This window comes from Poromitra crassiceps, assembly GCF_964638095.1.
Source record: "Poromitra crassiceps genome assembly, chromosome: 15".
Classification (NCBI taxonomy): Eukaryota; Metazoa; Chordata; class Actinopteri; order Beryciformes; family Melamphaidae; genus Poromitra; species Poromitra crassiceps.
The window spans coordinates 783,416-796,549 of record NC_139634.1 but is presented as its reverse complement, the minus strand read 5'-3'; the positions used below and the strand labels follow the sequence as shown (position 1 = coordinate 796,549).

General features: G+C 44.1%; 1 long non-coding RNA gene across 1 annotated transcript; it reads right to left on the bottom strand.

The window, feature by feature from the left end:
* Positions 1-349: 349 nt before the first annotated feature.
* On the bottom strand, positions 350-1,535 carry LOC310790367. The gene is made up of 3 exons (XR_014553375.1): positions 1,399-1,535; positions 584-669; positions 350-471 (listed from the first exon to the last, which is right to left on the bottom strand). It is a non-coding gene; the product is annotated as an uncharacterized lncRNA (long non-coding RNA).
* Positions 1,536-13,134: the final 11,599 nt, after the last annotated feature.

The window sequence follows — 13,134 nt, the reverse complement described above, 5'->3', positions numbered from 1 at the left end:
TTTTCTACGTAAGTATTTTGCCAATCATGCAAACTTTTTATAGCTCTTTCAAGTTCAATTTTCTCTTGGTTATTGACTCTCTGTCTTGATGTGGAGAGGGTCACGGGGGGGGGGGGGGGGCGCGGGGTCTCTGAGCAGAGGAGTCTGCACGATGGCCGAACATCATGAAGTTATTTTTTTTGTTTTTTAAGAGATTGCTGAAAATTGTATGCAGATTGCATTGTATAAACAGTCATACATTTGTCTGAGACATGTCTGGCTATTAAAGAGGTTCAGTACATCCAAACCCCACAATTAACAATGGATGCACAAAAGCAGAATTTTTTCTTTTCTTCAGTTTCTGAATTGGACCCTGATGAATACATGTGTGACTCTTGTGTCTCATTCTTCTTCACAATCAGCACTGGAATCATCAAAGTTATAATAAACCAGCTCAATGTTCTCTCTTCCTGGCATGTGCCTCCTTCTGGCCTGGAGAGACATGACAGCAGCTGTTACTGGATCACACCTCTCTTCTAGCTAAAATTGTACAGTCTAACTGTTTCATTTAACAAATCGTCTACTGAGTAAAGATGTTCAGTACCTTGCAGTAGAAACAGAGGCCAGTGACGACCAACAGCACAGTCAGCAGCGGGACAACATGTCTGACGATGAGATCTGCTGGAGACGCTGAAACAGAAACATCTCATCAGATCCGCTGACATCATGAGAACAGCTACCATTAAACATAAAGCTTGTGTTGCCCTTAGTGATGCACAAATGTATTGGTTAAATATCGGAAATGGCTGATTTTGGCATTGTGTGTATGTGTGTGCATCATGTGTGTCGGATCAGCACCAAAACAAATCTAATTGAAAGATGTTAGTTTTTCAATCATTCTTTGGAAAAAAAAGGCAAATAGGGAATGCAAGGCTATGAAATGGGACAGCACTCATTATGTCATCATTTTTCCAAACTGGGATAATACAGCTACTTCTGGTTGAAAAAATCGAAAAATTGGTCCACAGCCAAAAACGTTACAGTTTAACAATAACGGCTCTAAAATTGTTAGATGGTAACTTTTTGTTTGAACTTTTTTGGATTTATTTTTTATTTTTTCAAAATTTGGTACAGCTCCACCGTTCTGTATGGTTTCGGTACGAATATGGTACAAATATGCGTATTTTTACACCCCTATAGTGTGTAGCTATGTTCATGCACCCTAACAGCCATTGGGGGACAGATTAAGATGAGTGAGTGAATGCATGAATGACCGTAGCCGTAGGACGTATTACATCATGGGAACATTTTATGTTACAGTAATGGCAGTATGCACTGCTGCATGTAAACAGGACTATTTGTGGAATATTGTCATTTTCAGAATAAGCGCAAAAACTGGAATAATCTCCGTCAGGTTACCTGAGACAGTAAGAGAGAGGGGCTGGCTCTCAGAGGAGAAGTTATGAGAGAAAATATAGATGTGATAAACACAGCTGTAGATCCCTTGGTGGGCGTGGCTTGCAGCAGGAAACAGGAAGTGGGCAGTGAGATTGCCAGGTGGCTGGGTGTGGTTGAGGGCAGAGTGATTGACAGCTGGCTGGGTGTGGTTGTCTGCTGTGTGGGAGGCAGAGTGATTGACAGCTGGCTGGGTGTGGTTGTCTGCTGTCTGAGAGGCAGAGTGATTGACAGCTGGCAGGATGTAGTCATGTGCTGTGTTGCTGGAGGTGAGGTGGAAGGAGCCTCCTGGGTATTGTGGCTGGATGGAGCAGCTGATGGTGAAGCTGGAGCCCCTGAACACCTGAAACCCCTGCTGCTGGGCCTTGGAGACCCCGTCCATGGAGGAAGAGAGGGAGATGATTGGCTGAACCAGCAGGTCTGTAAACAGAGAGGGAGATGATTGGCTGAACCAAAGTGATGAATGTTGATGGTTGAAAGATAACGGTTTGTCTGTAAGCAGCCACCGTACAAGACAGAGAGAGGCTACATGTAAGACAGATAACTGCTACATTCATATGTAATACAGAGAACTGCTACATTGTAATACAGAGAACTGCTACATTGTAATACAGAGAACTGCTGCATTGTAATACAGAGAACTGCTACATTGTAACACAGAGGAGTCAGAGAGCAGCCTGTCACTGTGGGAGCAGCTGAGGGTGTGATGTCACTGTTCAGTATTACCTGAGCAGATCAGCTCCAGGCTGGAAGAGCTATTATATGATTGTGACTTTGTGGAACACTCCCTCAGTGCAGACTCAGACCCATCACAGTGAGAATGAATCGCCATTGAATCATCATTTTCCGTTGCCGTGAAAGATCTTGATGAGTTATACTTTCTCCATTGTGTTGAAACAGCAGAGCCACATGCCAGCTGTCTGCACACTACAGCTGCTGACTTCAGGTTCCACTTAGAGCTCTCATTATGCACTGTTTTCCAGTCTCCATTAGATGTTTTAATCTTCAGTCCACCAGCACACCGGCTGGCTCCTTCCACCAACCTGACATCATCAGGCTCTGAACAGAGACAAGAGAGTCATTAGTAAGAGAAGTATAGTCACTTTGAATAGAACAGAAATTAAGCCAAATACAAGCTGCACCTCCTCTTCTACCTGAGCAGGTGAGTCCAACAGCTTTCCCAGGTGAGCAGGTGTTTCTAGCTGAGCCTGTGCTTCCACAGTCCAGGAGAACAGACTCATTGCCTTTACACTGGAACTCTTTGGTCCACATTGGAGACTCCATTTCTCCATAGAGCGCCCCCTGGAGGACTGAAGGAGCCCCACAGTCAAGCTCCCTACAAACCACCTCTGCATCCTGCTGGTCAAAATCAGCTTCACACACTGAGGACCACGACTCATTAGACTTCACCTCCAGTCTGCCTGAGCACAGACTAGTACTATTCACCAGCCTCACAGAGTCTGCAGAGAGAGAGAGAGAGAGAGAGAGAGATAGATGAGAGAGATAAGGAGAGGGGGCAGAGAGTGAGCGAGAGTTTTGAGTTGAGATGGCTACATTACGTCAAGTTTACTTCTGCAAAAATAAACGAAATTACTGTCATTCCTTTGATTCTCGGTGTAAAATGCAATGATATATTGGTGATTTTAGACCCTTCAAGATGGGCTCAAACCCCCTCAAATTCATCACAGTCTCACTAAAGTAGGTGAAATAATCGCAGCACAGGCGTCTGTGATCTTTACAACACAAATTTCACTTGTATTGGTTGTGTTTCACGTCATTCACCTTTTTTGGGCCAAGACGCTGTGGGATTCCCTTGGATTCCGTTGTCACGGTGGTCTGTATCCGTTTGCACGGTCCTTCTTTCCTTCATTTTAGTCACAACACCTCCGTAGTCCGTCTACTACAGACTTGAATACGTCTTCCTCCTGTAGTCTGTCTACTACAGACTTGAATAGGCTATCCTCCTGTAGTCTGTCTACTACAGACTTGAATAGGTCTTCCTCCTGTAGTCTGTCTACTACAGACTTGAATAGGTCTTCCTCCTGTAGTCTGTCTACTAGACTTGAATAGGTCTTCCTCCTGTAGTCTGTCTACTACAGACTTGAATAGGTTATCCTCCTGTAGTCTGTCTACTACAGACTTGAATAGGTCTTCCTCCTGTAGTCTGTCTACTACAGACTTGAATAGGTCTTCCTCCTGTAGTCTGTCTACTACAGACTTGAATAGGTATTCCTCCTGTAGTCTGTCTACTACAGACTTGAATAGGTTATCCTCCTGTAGTCTGTCTACTACAGACTTGAATAGGTCTTCCTCCTGTAGTCTGTCTACTACAGACTTGAATAGGTCTTCCTCCTGTAGTCTGTCTACTACAGACTTGAATAGGTCTTCCTCCTGTAGTCTGTCTACTACTGACTTGAATAGGTCTTCCTCCTGTAGTCTGTCTACTACAGACTTGAGTCTTCCTCCTGTAGTCTGTCTACTACAGACTTGAATAGGTCTTCCTCCTGTAGTCTGTCTACTACAGACTTGAATAGGTCTTCCTCCTGTAGTCTGTTTGTCTGTAAATGATGTTTACATGAGCAAACACAAAAGTGGGATACTTCAAAACCCCGACAATAACCAGGATACTCATGTCCATTTAAACGTAGATGTCCATTTAGCAGAAAATAGACATTCAGACAAACCGGTAGATACCAGCCTTGTTCTGCTAGCTCATGGGTGTAACATACTGTAGCTCCAAATTCAGTGAAGTCTGCATGAAATCGGGCTCATTCGAACCACAAGTCTCAGTTTTATAGCCCCCGTGTCTGATGTGTCAGCTACATCGGGCATAAGTGTTCTGAATGCAGTCAACAGATTTGATTCTTGACTGTTTTCCTTCATTATTTCTGCACACTGTCATAACTAAACAGTCATGGAATTGGAGAAATTGGGTACCACTACAAAGCTGAGACTCCTGTGAATCCAGAGAGCCCAACTGCATTCATGTGTGATGAAATATCTCCTCACAGTAACAGTTTCATTGTGATGACAACATTTTTTTACTTGACATTACTGTACTTTATAAAATGTCTAGGATAATCAGAGCCTCATAAAACTCTAGAGCAGAATCTAGACACCTAGACCATTCATAAAATATATGAGATGTCCAGGTACAATGAAGATAAGTGGGTTTTTCTGTTCCATTTTCAGATCTATGTCATCCAATTGTCAAAATTGTCAAAATCTGCAAAACTCAAATTGTCAATAGTTATTGACAGTGCCTCACATAATTCAGTTTTCTTAAGTGTTTTTCAAGGTGGTGCTCAGGTGGTCTTTTGGCAAAATTTTAACAGATTATTTTGAAATTATACAGCATGTAGTTCCGACCAAGCAATCTGATTGGTCAAGGACCATTCTCAAATGAGCATAACAGCACAGCTAGCCGTTCTCAAATCGTTCATTTAAGAACGCCCTCATCACTAAAATGTCACTCCACCAGCCGGTCTGTTCAGCAGAGAACAGCAGCGGCCAAAATTCTGCAGGCAAAGTAGAGTGTCTCAACTCTACTTTTGGCCTGTAGATAGCCAGCTAACTGTTCACAGGGGGGTCATGCCTATGTTCCCCGGGTTCTATGTTCCCCGGGTTCTATGTTCCCCACTCCCGAAAAAGGGTCCTATGTTCCCCGCTCGGATGCGTAAAGTCGGCGAGTGCAAACTGCAATATCTCGACGTTGTGAGACTTCATTGACAGACTGCATGAGGGAAAGCTTGAGTCTATAGGCTCAGATATATGCACACATTCAGCAGCAGGAGCAGCAACATGCTATCCATAATATTACATTTTTCAGAGAGAGAGAGAGAGATCAATATTTGCAATATTCACGCAGCACAAATCGCCTCTGCCTATATAACCCACAAGTTCTGTAAAGCCATTCAAATAAATTCATTCATTCGTGAGGACCAACTTATCATTTTTACTGTCGGACTCGAATGTGTGCATATATCTGAGCCTATAGACTCGAGCTTTTCCTCATGCAGTCTGTCAATGAAGTCTCACAACCTCGAGATATTGCGGTTTGCACTCGCCGACTTTACGCATACGAGCGGGGAACATAGGACCCTTTTTCGGGAGTGGGGAACATAGGACCCGGGGAGCATAGGACCCTTTTTCGGGAGCGGGGAACATAGGACCCGGGGAACATAGAACCCTTTTTAGCAGGAGCGGGGAACATAGAACCCGGGGAACATAGGTACGCTCCCTTCACAGGCTGCGATCAGGTGAGCACCAGCCTCTCAACGAGCCGGTGATTGCCTGGGCGGAGCTTGGTGACTCTCACTGTAGTTAAATAGAGAGCCACAGTAACGAGTCCGGAAATCATCGATGCTAACAGCCCTGGTTCTTCACAGTTTTAGCCTATGGGAGTTTTGAATGGGTTTTTGGCGCGATGCTTCTAATAATCTCTCTGGGCAACGCTGGCTTAATCAAACGCGAACCAGTGTTTAGTAACATCATCTTCACACATGAAGACCACTTTTATGAGTTTTGAAGCTTTTATGTGCCTTTAAAAGGGTGGCTAGCTAGCAAACGGCTAAATGAGACTACACTGTTGAGTCGATGGAGATATATACGTCAATAACGTCACCACTTCAAAGGACGAACACGGAAATTCTCTTTCCCTCACCTGGTTCAGCCCGTTCAGTCCGGGGTAATCAGTGCACACATCAACAACAGTCCAGGTTGAGTGCTGACGTGACGTGGAAGCCTATGCGACAGTGTGTAGTTCTGGATTAGCTTAGCTCGAGCTTTTTACTTCTAGGGCTCGCATTTACGCTACAAAACTCATGAAAGTGGTCCTCATGTGTGAAGATTATCCCGCTGAACCTTGGTTCGCGTTTGATTAAACTTGCGTTGCCCACAGACATTATTTGAAGCATCGCGCCAAAAACCCATTCAAAAATCCCATAGACAGAAACAGTGAAGAACCAGGAAGTTCGGGACTTCCGCATTCAGCCTACAAAAATACGTCATCCCTGCGGCTCTCTATAGCCTCAGCTGACTAACTCTAGCAGAACACATTTTTCTGCTGAGAGCTCTTCATCTGTGCTGCTCTGGTTTGTCTCAACAGTGTTATAGTATACCAATAGGACCAGCTCATTCTGAAATTCCAGAAATAAGAAATAAGTATTGAGTCAGAGTTGTAAACTTTACTCTGTGCAGCACGGATTGTTCTGCGTCAAAGAGAGATAGAGAGAGAGAGATAGAGAGATAGAGAGAGAGAGAGAGAGAGAGCACTTAATTACTGAGTAAACACAGCTGGCCTGAGAGAGCTGTCTGGCTTCTACGACTCCCCAGGGTCCTAAAAGCATCCCTGTTAGGTTGTGTTTACTTTCCTCTGACTGTCTGAATGGTTGTTCAATTCAGATCAATTCAGATTAATATTGAAATGTTCTTTAAGAGAGAGTGTAATAAATATAATAATAAAAAATATAAATATATATATATGTATATATATCTATTATATCTATATCTATATATCTATATACAGTATATATATATATATATATATATAATGCTACATGATAAAAAGAAGTCTTCAATCGACGCCGTGATCGGCCTCAAAAAAGCTGATGGGAGCACCCCAGTCACAACACATATTGAGTTAATGGGGCAGTTTTGTGTTTACATGTGTGGTAGCCTATTTAGTCGGCTGGCTCAGCCTGGTAGAGTCCACGGGGACTATTTCTTGTCTCAGACTAACACACTTGGCAAAAACTTTGTTATTTTGAGAGCAAATGGCTCCAAACACCTTTTCTTTATAGCTTGTATTTTGTTGGTAACTGTTGCATAATCGCAATATTACACTCGAGGGTGCACTTTACCATGGTTATTGGCAGTTCAGTGGCGCATCACCGTTGTGCCAATAACCACAGTAAAGTACACCCTCTCGTGTAATATTGCTTAAGTAGTCACCATGTTTCTTATTCTGATAGAATTGGGCTTATATATTTACAGTACATTTATGCACAATGAATTGAAGCATTGGAGCAAACACTCATTAGAAATGTATGTTTTCCTATAGATGGATAGATTATTATTATTATTTTTTAAGTTCTTATCCAGATAACATATAAAGATACAGGTCACATTTAAAAAGCACACACACACACACACACACACACACACACACACACACACACACACACACACACACACACACACACACACACACACACACACACAATTTTCAGAATAAGCGCAAAAACTGGAATAATCTCCGTCAGGTTACCTGAGACAGTAAGAGAGAGGGGCTGGCTCTCAGAGGAGAAGTTATGAGAGTAAATATAGATGTGATAAACACAGCTGTAGATCCCTTGGTGGGCGTGGCTTGCAGCAGGAAACAGGAAGTGGGCAGTGAGATTGCCAGGTGGCTGGGTGTGGTTGAGGGCAGAGTGATTGACAGCTGGCTGGGTGTGGTTGTCTGCTGTGTGGGAGGCAGAGTGATTGACAGCTGGCTGGGTGTGGTTGTCTGCTGTGTTGAGGGCAGAGTGATTGCCAGCTGGCTGGGTGTGGTTGTCTGCTGTCTGAGAGGCAGAGTGATTGACAGCTGGCAGGATGTAGTTGTGTGCTGTGTTGCTGGAGGTGAGGTGGAAGGAGGCTCCTGGGTATTGTGGATGGATGGAGCAGCTGATGGTGAAGCTGGAGCCCCTGAACACCTGAAACCCCTGCTGCTGGGCCTTGGAGACCCCGTCCATGGAGGAAGAGAGGGAGATGATTGGCTGAACCAGCAGGTCTGTAAACAGAGAAGGAGATGATTGGCTGAACCAAAGTGATGAATGTTGATGGTTGAAAGATGACGGTTTGTCTGTAAGCAGCCACCGTACAAGACAGAGAGAGGCTACATGTAAGACAGATAACTGCTACATTCATATGTAATACAGAGAACTGCTACATTGTAATACAGAGAACTGCTGCATTGTAATACAGAGAACTGCTACATTGTAACACAGAGGAGTCAGAGAGCAGCCTGTCACTGTGGGAGCAGCTGAGGGTGTGATGTCACTGTTCAGTATTACCTGAGCAGATCAGCTCCAGGCTGGAAGAGCTATTATATGATTGTGACTTTGTGGAACACTCCCTCAGTGCAGACTCAGACCCATCACAGTCAGAATGAATCGCCATTGAATCGTCATTTTCCGTTGCTGTGAAAGATCTTGATGAGTTATACTTTCTCCATTGTGTTGAAACAGCAGAGCCACATGCCAGCTGTCTGCACACTACAGCTGCTGACTTCAGGTTCCACTTAGAGCTCTCATTATGCACTGTTTTCCAGTCTCCATTAGATGTTTTAATCTTCAGTCCACCAGCGCACCGGCTGGCTCCTCCCACCAACCTGACATCATCAGGCTCTGAACAGAGACAAGAGAGTCATTAGTAAGAGAAGTATAGTCACTTTGATTAGAACAGAAATTAAGCCAAATACACGCTGCACCTCCTCTTCTACCTGAGCAGGTGAGTCCAACAGCTTTGCCAGGTGAGCAGGTGTTTCTAGCTGAGCCTGAGCTTCCACAGTCCAGGAGAACAGACTCATTGCCTTTACACTGGAACTCTTTGGTCCACATTGGAGACTCCATTTCTCCATAGAGCGCCCCCTGGAGGACTGAAGGAGCCCCACAGTCAAGCTCCCTACAAACCACCTCTGCATCATGCTGGTCAAAATCAGCTTCACACACTGAGGACCACGACTCATTAGACTTCACCTCCAGTCTGCCTGAGCACAGACTAGTACTATTCACCAGCCTCACAGAGTCTGCAGAGAGAGAGAGAGAGAGAGAGAGAGAGAGAGAGAGAGAGAGAGAGAGAGAGAGAGATGAGAGAGATAAGGAGAGGGGGGCAGAGAGTGAGCAAGAGTTTTGAGTTGAGATGGCTACATTACGTCAAGTTTCCTTCTGCAAAAACAAACGAAATTCCTGCCATTCCTTTGATTCTCGGTGTAAAATGCAATGATATATTGGTGATTTTAGACCCTTCAAGATGGGCTCAAACCCCCTCAAATTCATCACAGTCTCACTAAAGTAGGTGAAATAATCGCAGCACAGGCGTCTGTGATCTTTACAACACAAATTTCACTTGTATTGGTTGTGTTTCACGTCATTCACCTTTTTTGGGCCAAGACGCTGTGGGATTCCCTTGGATTCCGTTGCCACGGTGGTCTGCATCCGTTTGCACGGTCCTTCTTTCCTTCATTTTAGTCACAACACCTCCGTAGTCCGTCTACTACAGACTTGAATACGTCTTCCTCCTGTAGTCTGTCTACTACAGACTTGAATACGTCTTCCTCCTGTAGTCTGTCTACTACAGACTTGAATAGGTTATCCTCCTGTAGTCTGTCTACTACAGACTTGAATAGGTCTTCCTCCTGTAGTCTGTCTACTACAGACTTGAATAGGTCTTCCTCCTGTAGTCTGTCTACTACAGACTTGAATAGGTCTTCCTCCTGTAGTCTGTCTACTACAGACTTGAATAGGTTATCCTCCTGTAGTCTGTCTACTACAGACTTGAATAGGTCTTCCTCCTGTAGTCTGTCTACTACAGACTTGAATAGGTCTTCCTCCTGTAGTCTGTCTACTACAGACTTGAATAGGTATTCCTCCTGTAGTCTGTCTACTACAGACTTGAATAGGTTATCCTCCTGTAGTCTGTCTACTACAGACTTGAATAGGTCTTCCTCCTGTAGTCTGTCTACTACAGACTTGAATAGGTCTTCCTCCTGTAGTCTGTCTACTACAGACTTGAATAGGTCTTCCTCCTGTAGTCTGTCTACTACTGACTTGAATAGGTCTTCTTCCTCCTGTAGTCTGTCTACTACAGACTTGAATAGGTCTTCCTCCTGTAGTCTGTCTACTACAGACTTGAATAGGTCTTCCTCCTGTAGTCTGTCTACTACAGACTTGAATAGGTCTTCCTCCTGTAGTCTGTCTACTACAGACTTGAATAGGTCTTCCTCCTGTAGTCTGTTTGTCTGTAAATGATGTTTACATGAGCAAACACAAAAGTGGGATACTTCAAAACCCCGACAATAACCAGGATACTCATGTCTATTTAAACGTAGATGTCCATTTAGCAGAAAATAGACATTCAGACAAACCGGTAGATACCAGCCTTGTTCTGCTAGCTCATGGGCGTAACATACTGTAGCTCCAAATTCAGTGAAGTCTGCATGAAATCGGGCTCATTCGAACCACAAGTCTCAGTTTTATAGCCCCCGTGTCTGATGTGTCAGCTACATCGGCCATAAGTGTTCTGAATGCAGTCAACAGATTTGATTCTTGACTGTTTTCCTTCATTATTTCTGCACACTGTCATAACTAAACAGTCATGGAATTGGAGAAATTGGGTACCACTACAAAGCTGAGACTCCTGTGAATCCAGAGAGCCCAACTGCATTCATGTGTGATGAAATATCTCCTCACAGTAACAGTTTCATTGTGATGACAACATTTTTTTACTTGACATTACTGTACTTTATAAAATGTCTAGGATAATCAGAGCCTCATAAAACTCTAGAGCAGAATCTAGACACCTAGACCATTCATAAAATATATGAGATGTCCAGGTACAATGAAGATAAGTGGGTTTTTCTGTTCCATTTTCAGATCTATGTCATCCAATTGTCAAAATTGTCAAAATCTGCAAAACTCAAATTGTCAATAGTTATTGACAGTGCCTCACATAATTCAGTTTTCTTAAGTGTTTTTCAAGGTGGTGCTCAGGTGGTCTTTTGGCAAAATTTTAACAGATTATTTTGAAATTATACAGCATGTAGTTCCGACCAAGCAATCTGATTGGTCAAGGACCATTCTCAAATGAGCATAACAGCACAGCTAGCCGTTCTCAAATCGTTCATTTAAGAACGCCCTCATCACTAAAATGTCACTCCACCAGCCGGTCTGTTCAGCAGAGAACAGGAGCGGCCAAAATTCTGCAGGCAAAGTAGAGTGTCTCAACTCTACTTTTGGCCTGTAGATAGCCAGCTAACTGTTCACAGGGGGGTCAAGCCTATGTTCCCCGGGTTCTATGTTCCCCGGGTTCTATGTTCCCCACTCCCGAAAAAGGGTCCTATGTTCCCCGCTCGGATGCGTAAAGTCGGCGAGTGCAAACTGCAATATCTCGACGTTGTGAGACTTCATTGACAGACTGCATGAGGGAAAGCTTGAGTCTATAGGCTCAGATATATGCACACATTCAGCAGCAGGAGCAGCAACATGCTATCCATAATATTACATTTTTCAGAGAGAGAGAGAGAGAGAGATCAATATTTGCAATATTCACGCAGCACAAATCGCCTCTGCCTATATAACCCACAAGTTCTGTAAAGCCATTCAAATAAATTCATTCATTCGTGAGGACCAACTTATAATTTTTACTGTCGGACTCGAATGTGTGCATATATCTGAGCCTATAGACTCGAGCTTTTCCTCATGCAGTCTGTCAATGAAGTCTCACAACCTCGAGATATTGCGGTTTGCACTCGCCGACTTTACGCATACGAGCGGGGAACATAGGACCCTTTTTCGGGAGTGGGGAACATAGGACCCGGGAGCATAGGACCCTTTTTCGGGAGCGGGGAACATAGGACCCGGGGAACATAGAACCCTTTTTAGCAGGAGCGGGGAACATAGAACCCGGGGAACATAGGTACGCTCCCTTCACAGGCTGCGATCAGGTGAGCACCAGCCTCTCAACGAGCCGGTGATTGCCTGGGCGGAGCTTGGTGACTCTCACTGTAGTTAAATAGAGAGCCACAGTAACGAGTCCGGAAATCATCGATGCTAACAGCCCTGGTTCTTCACAGTTTTCGCCTATGGGAGTTTTGAATGGGTTTTTGGCGCGATGCTTCTAATAATCTCTCTGGGCAACGCTGGCTTAATCAAACGCGAACCAGTGTTTAGTAACATCATCTTCACACATGAAGACCACTTTTATGAGTTTTGAAGCTTTTATGTGCCTTTAAAAGGGTGGCTAGCTAGCAAACGGCTAAATGAGACTACACTGTTGAGTCGATGGAGATATATACGTCAATAACGTCACCACTTCAAAGGACGAACACGGAAATTCTCTTTCCCTCACCTGGTTAAGCCCATTCAGTCCGGGGTAATCAGTGCACACATCAACAACAGTCCAGGTTGAGTGCTGACGTGACGTGGAAGCCTATGCGACAGTGTGTAGTTCTGGATTAGCTTAGCTCAAGCTTTTTACTTCTAGGGCTCGCATTTACGCTACAAAACTCATGAAAGTGGTCCTCATGTGTGAAGATTATCCCGCTGAACCTTGGTTCGCGTTTGATTAAACTTGCGTTGCCCACAGACATTATTTGAAGCATCGCGCCAAAAACCCATTCAAAAATCCCATAGACAGAAACAGTGAAGAACCAGGAAGTTCGGGACTTCCGCATTCAGCCTACAAAAATACGTCATCCCTGCGGCTCTCTATAGCCTCAGCTGACTAACTCTAGCAGAACACATTTTTCTGCTGAGAGCTCTTCATCTGTGCTGCTCTGGTTTGTCTCAACAGTGTTATAGTATACCAATAGGACCAGCTCATTCTGAAATTGCAGAAATAAGAAATAAGTATTGAGTCAGAGTTGTAAACTTTACTCTGTGCAGCACGGATTGTTCTGCGTCAAAGAGAGATAGAGAGAGAGAGAGAGAGAGCACTTAA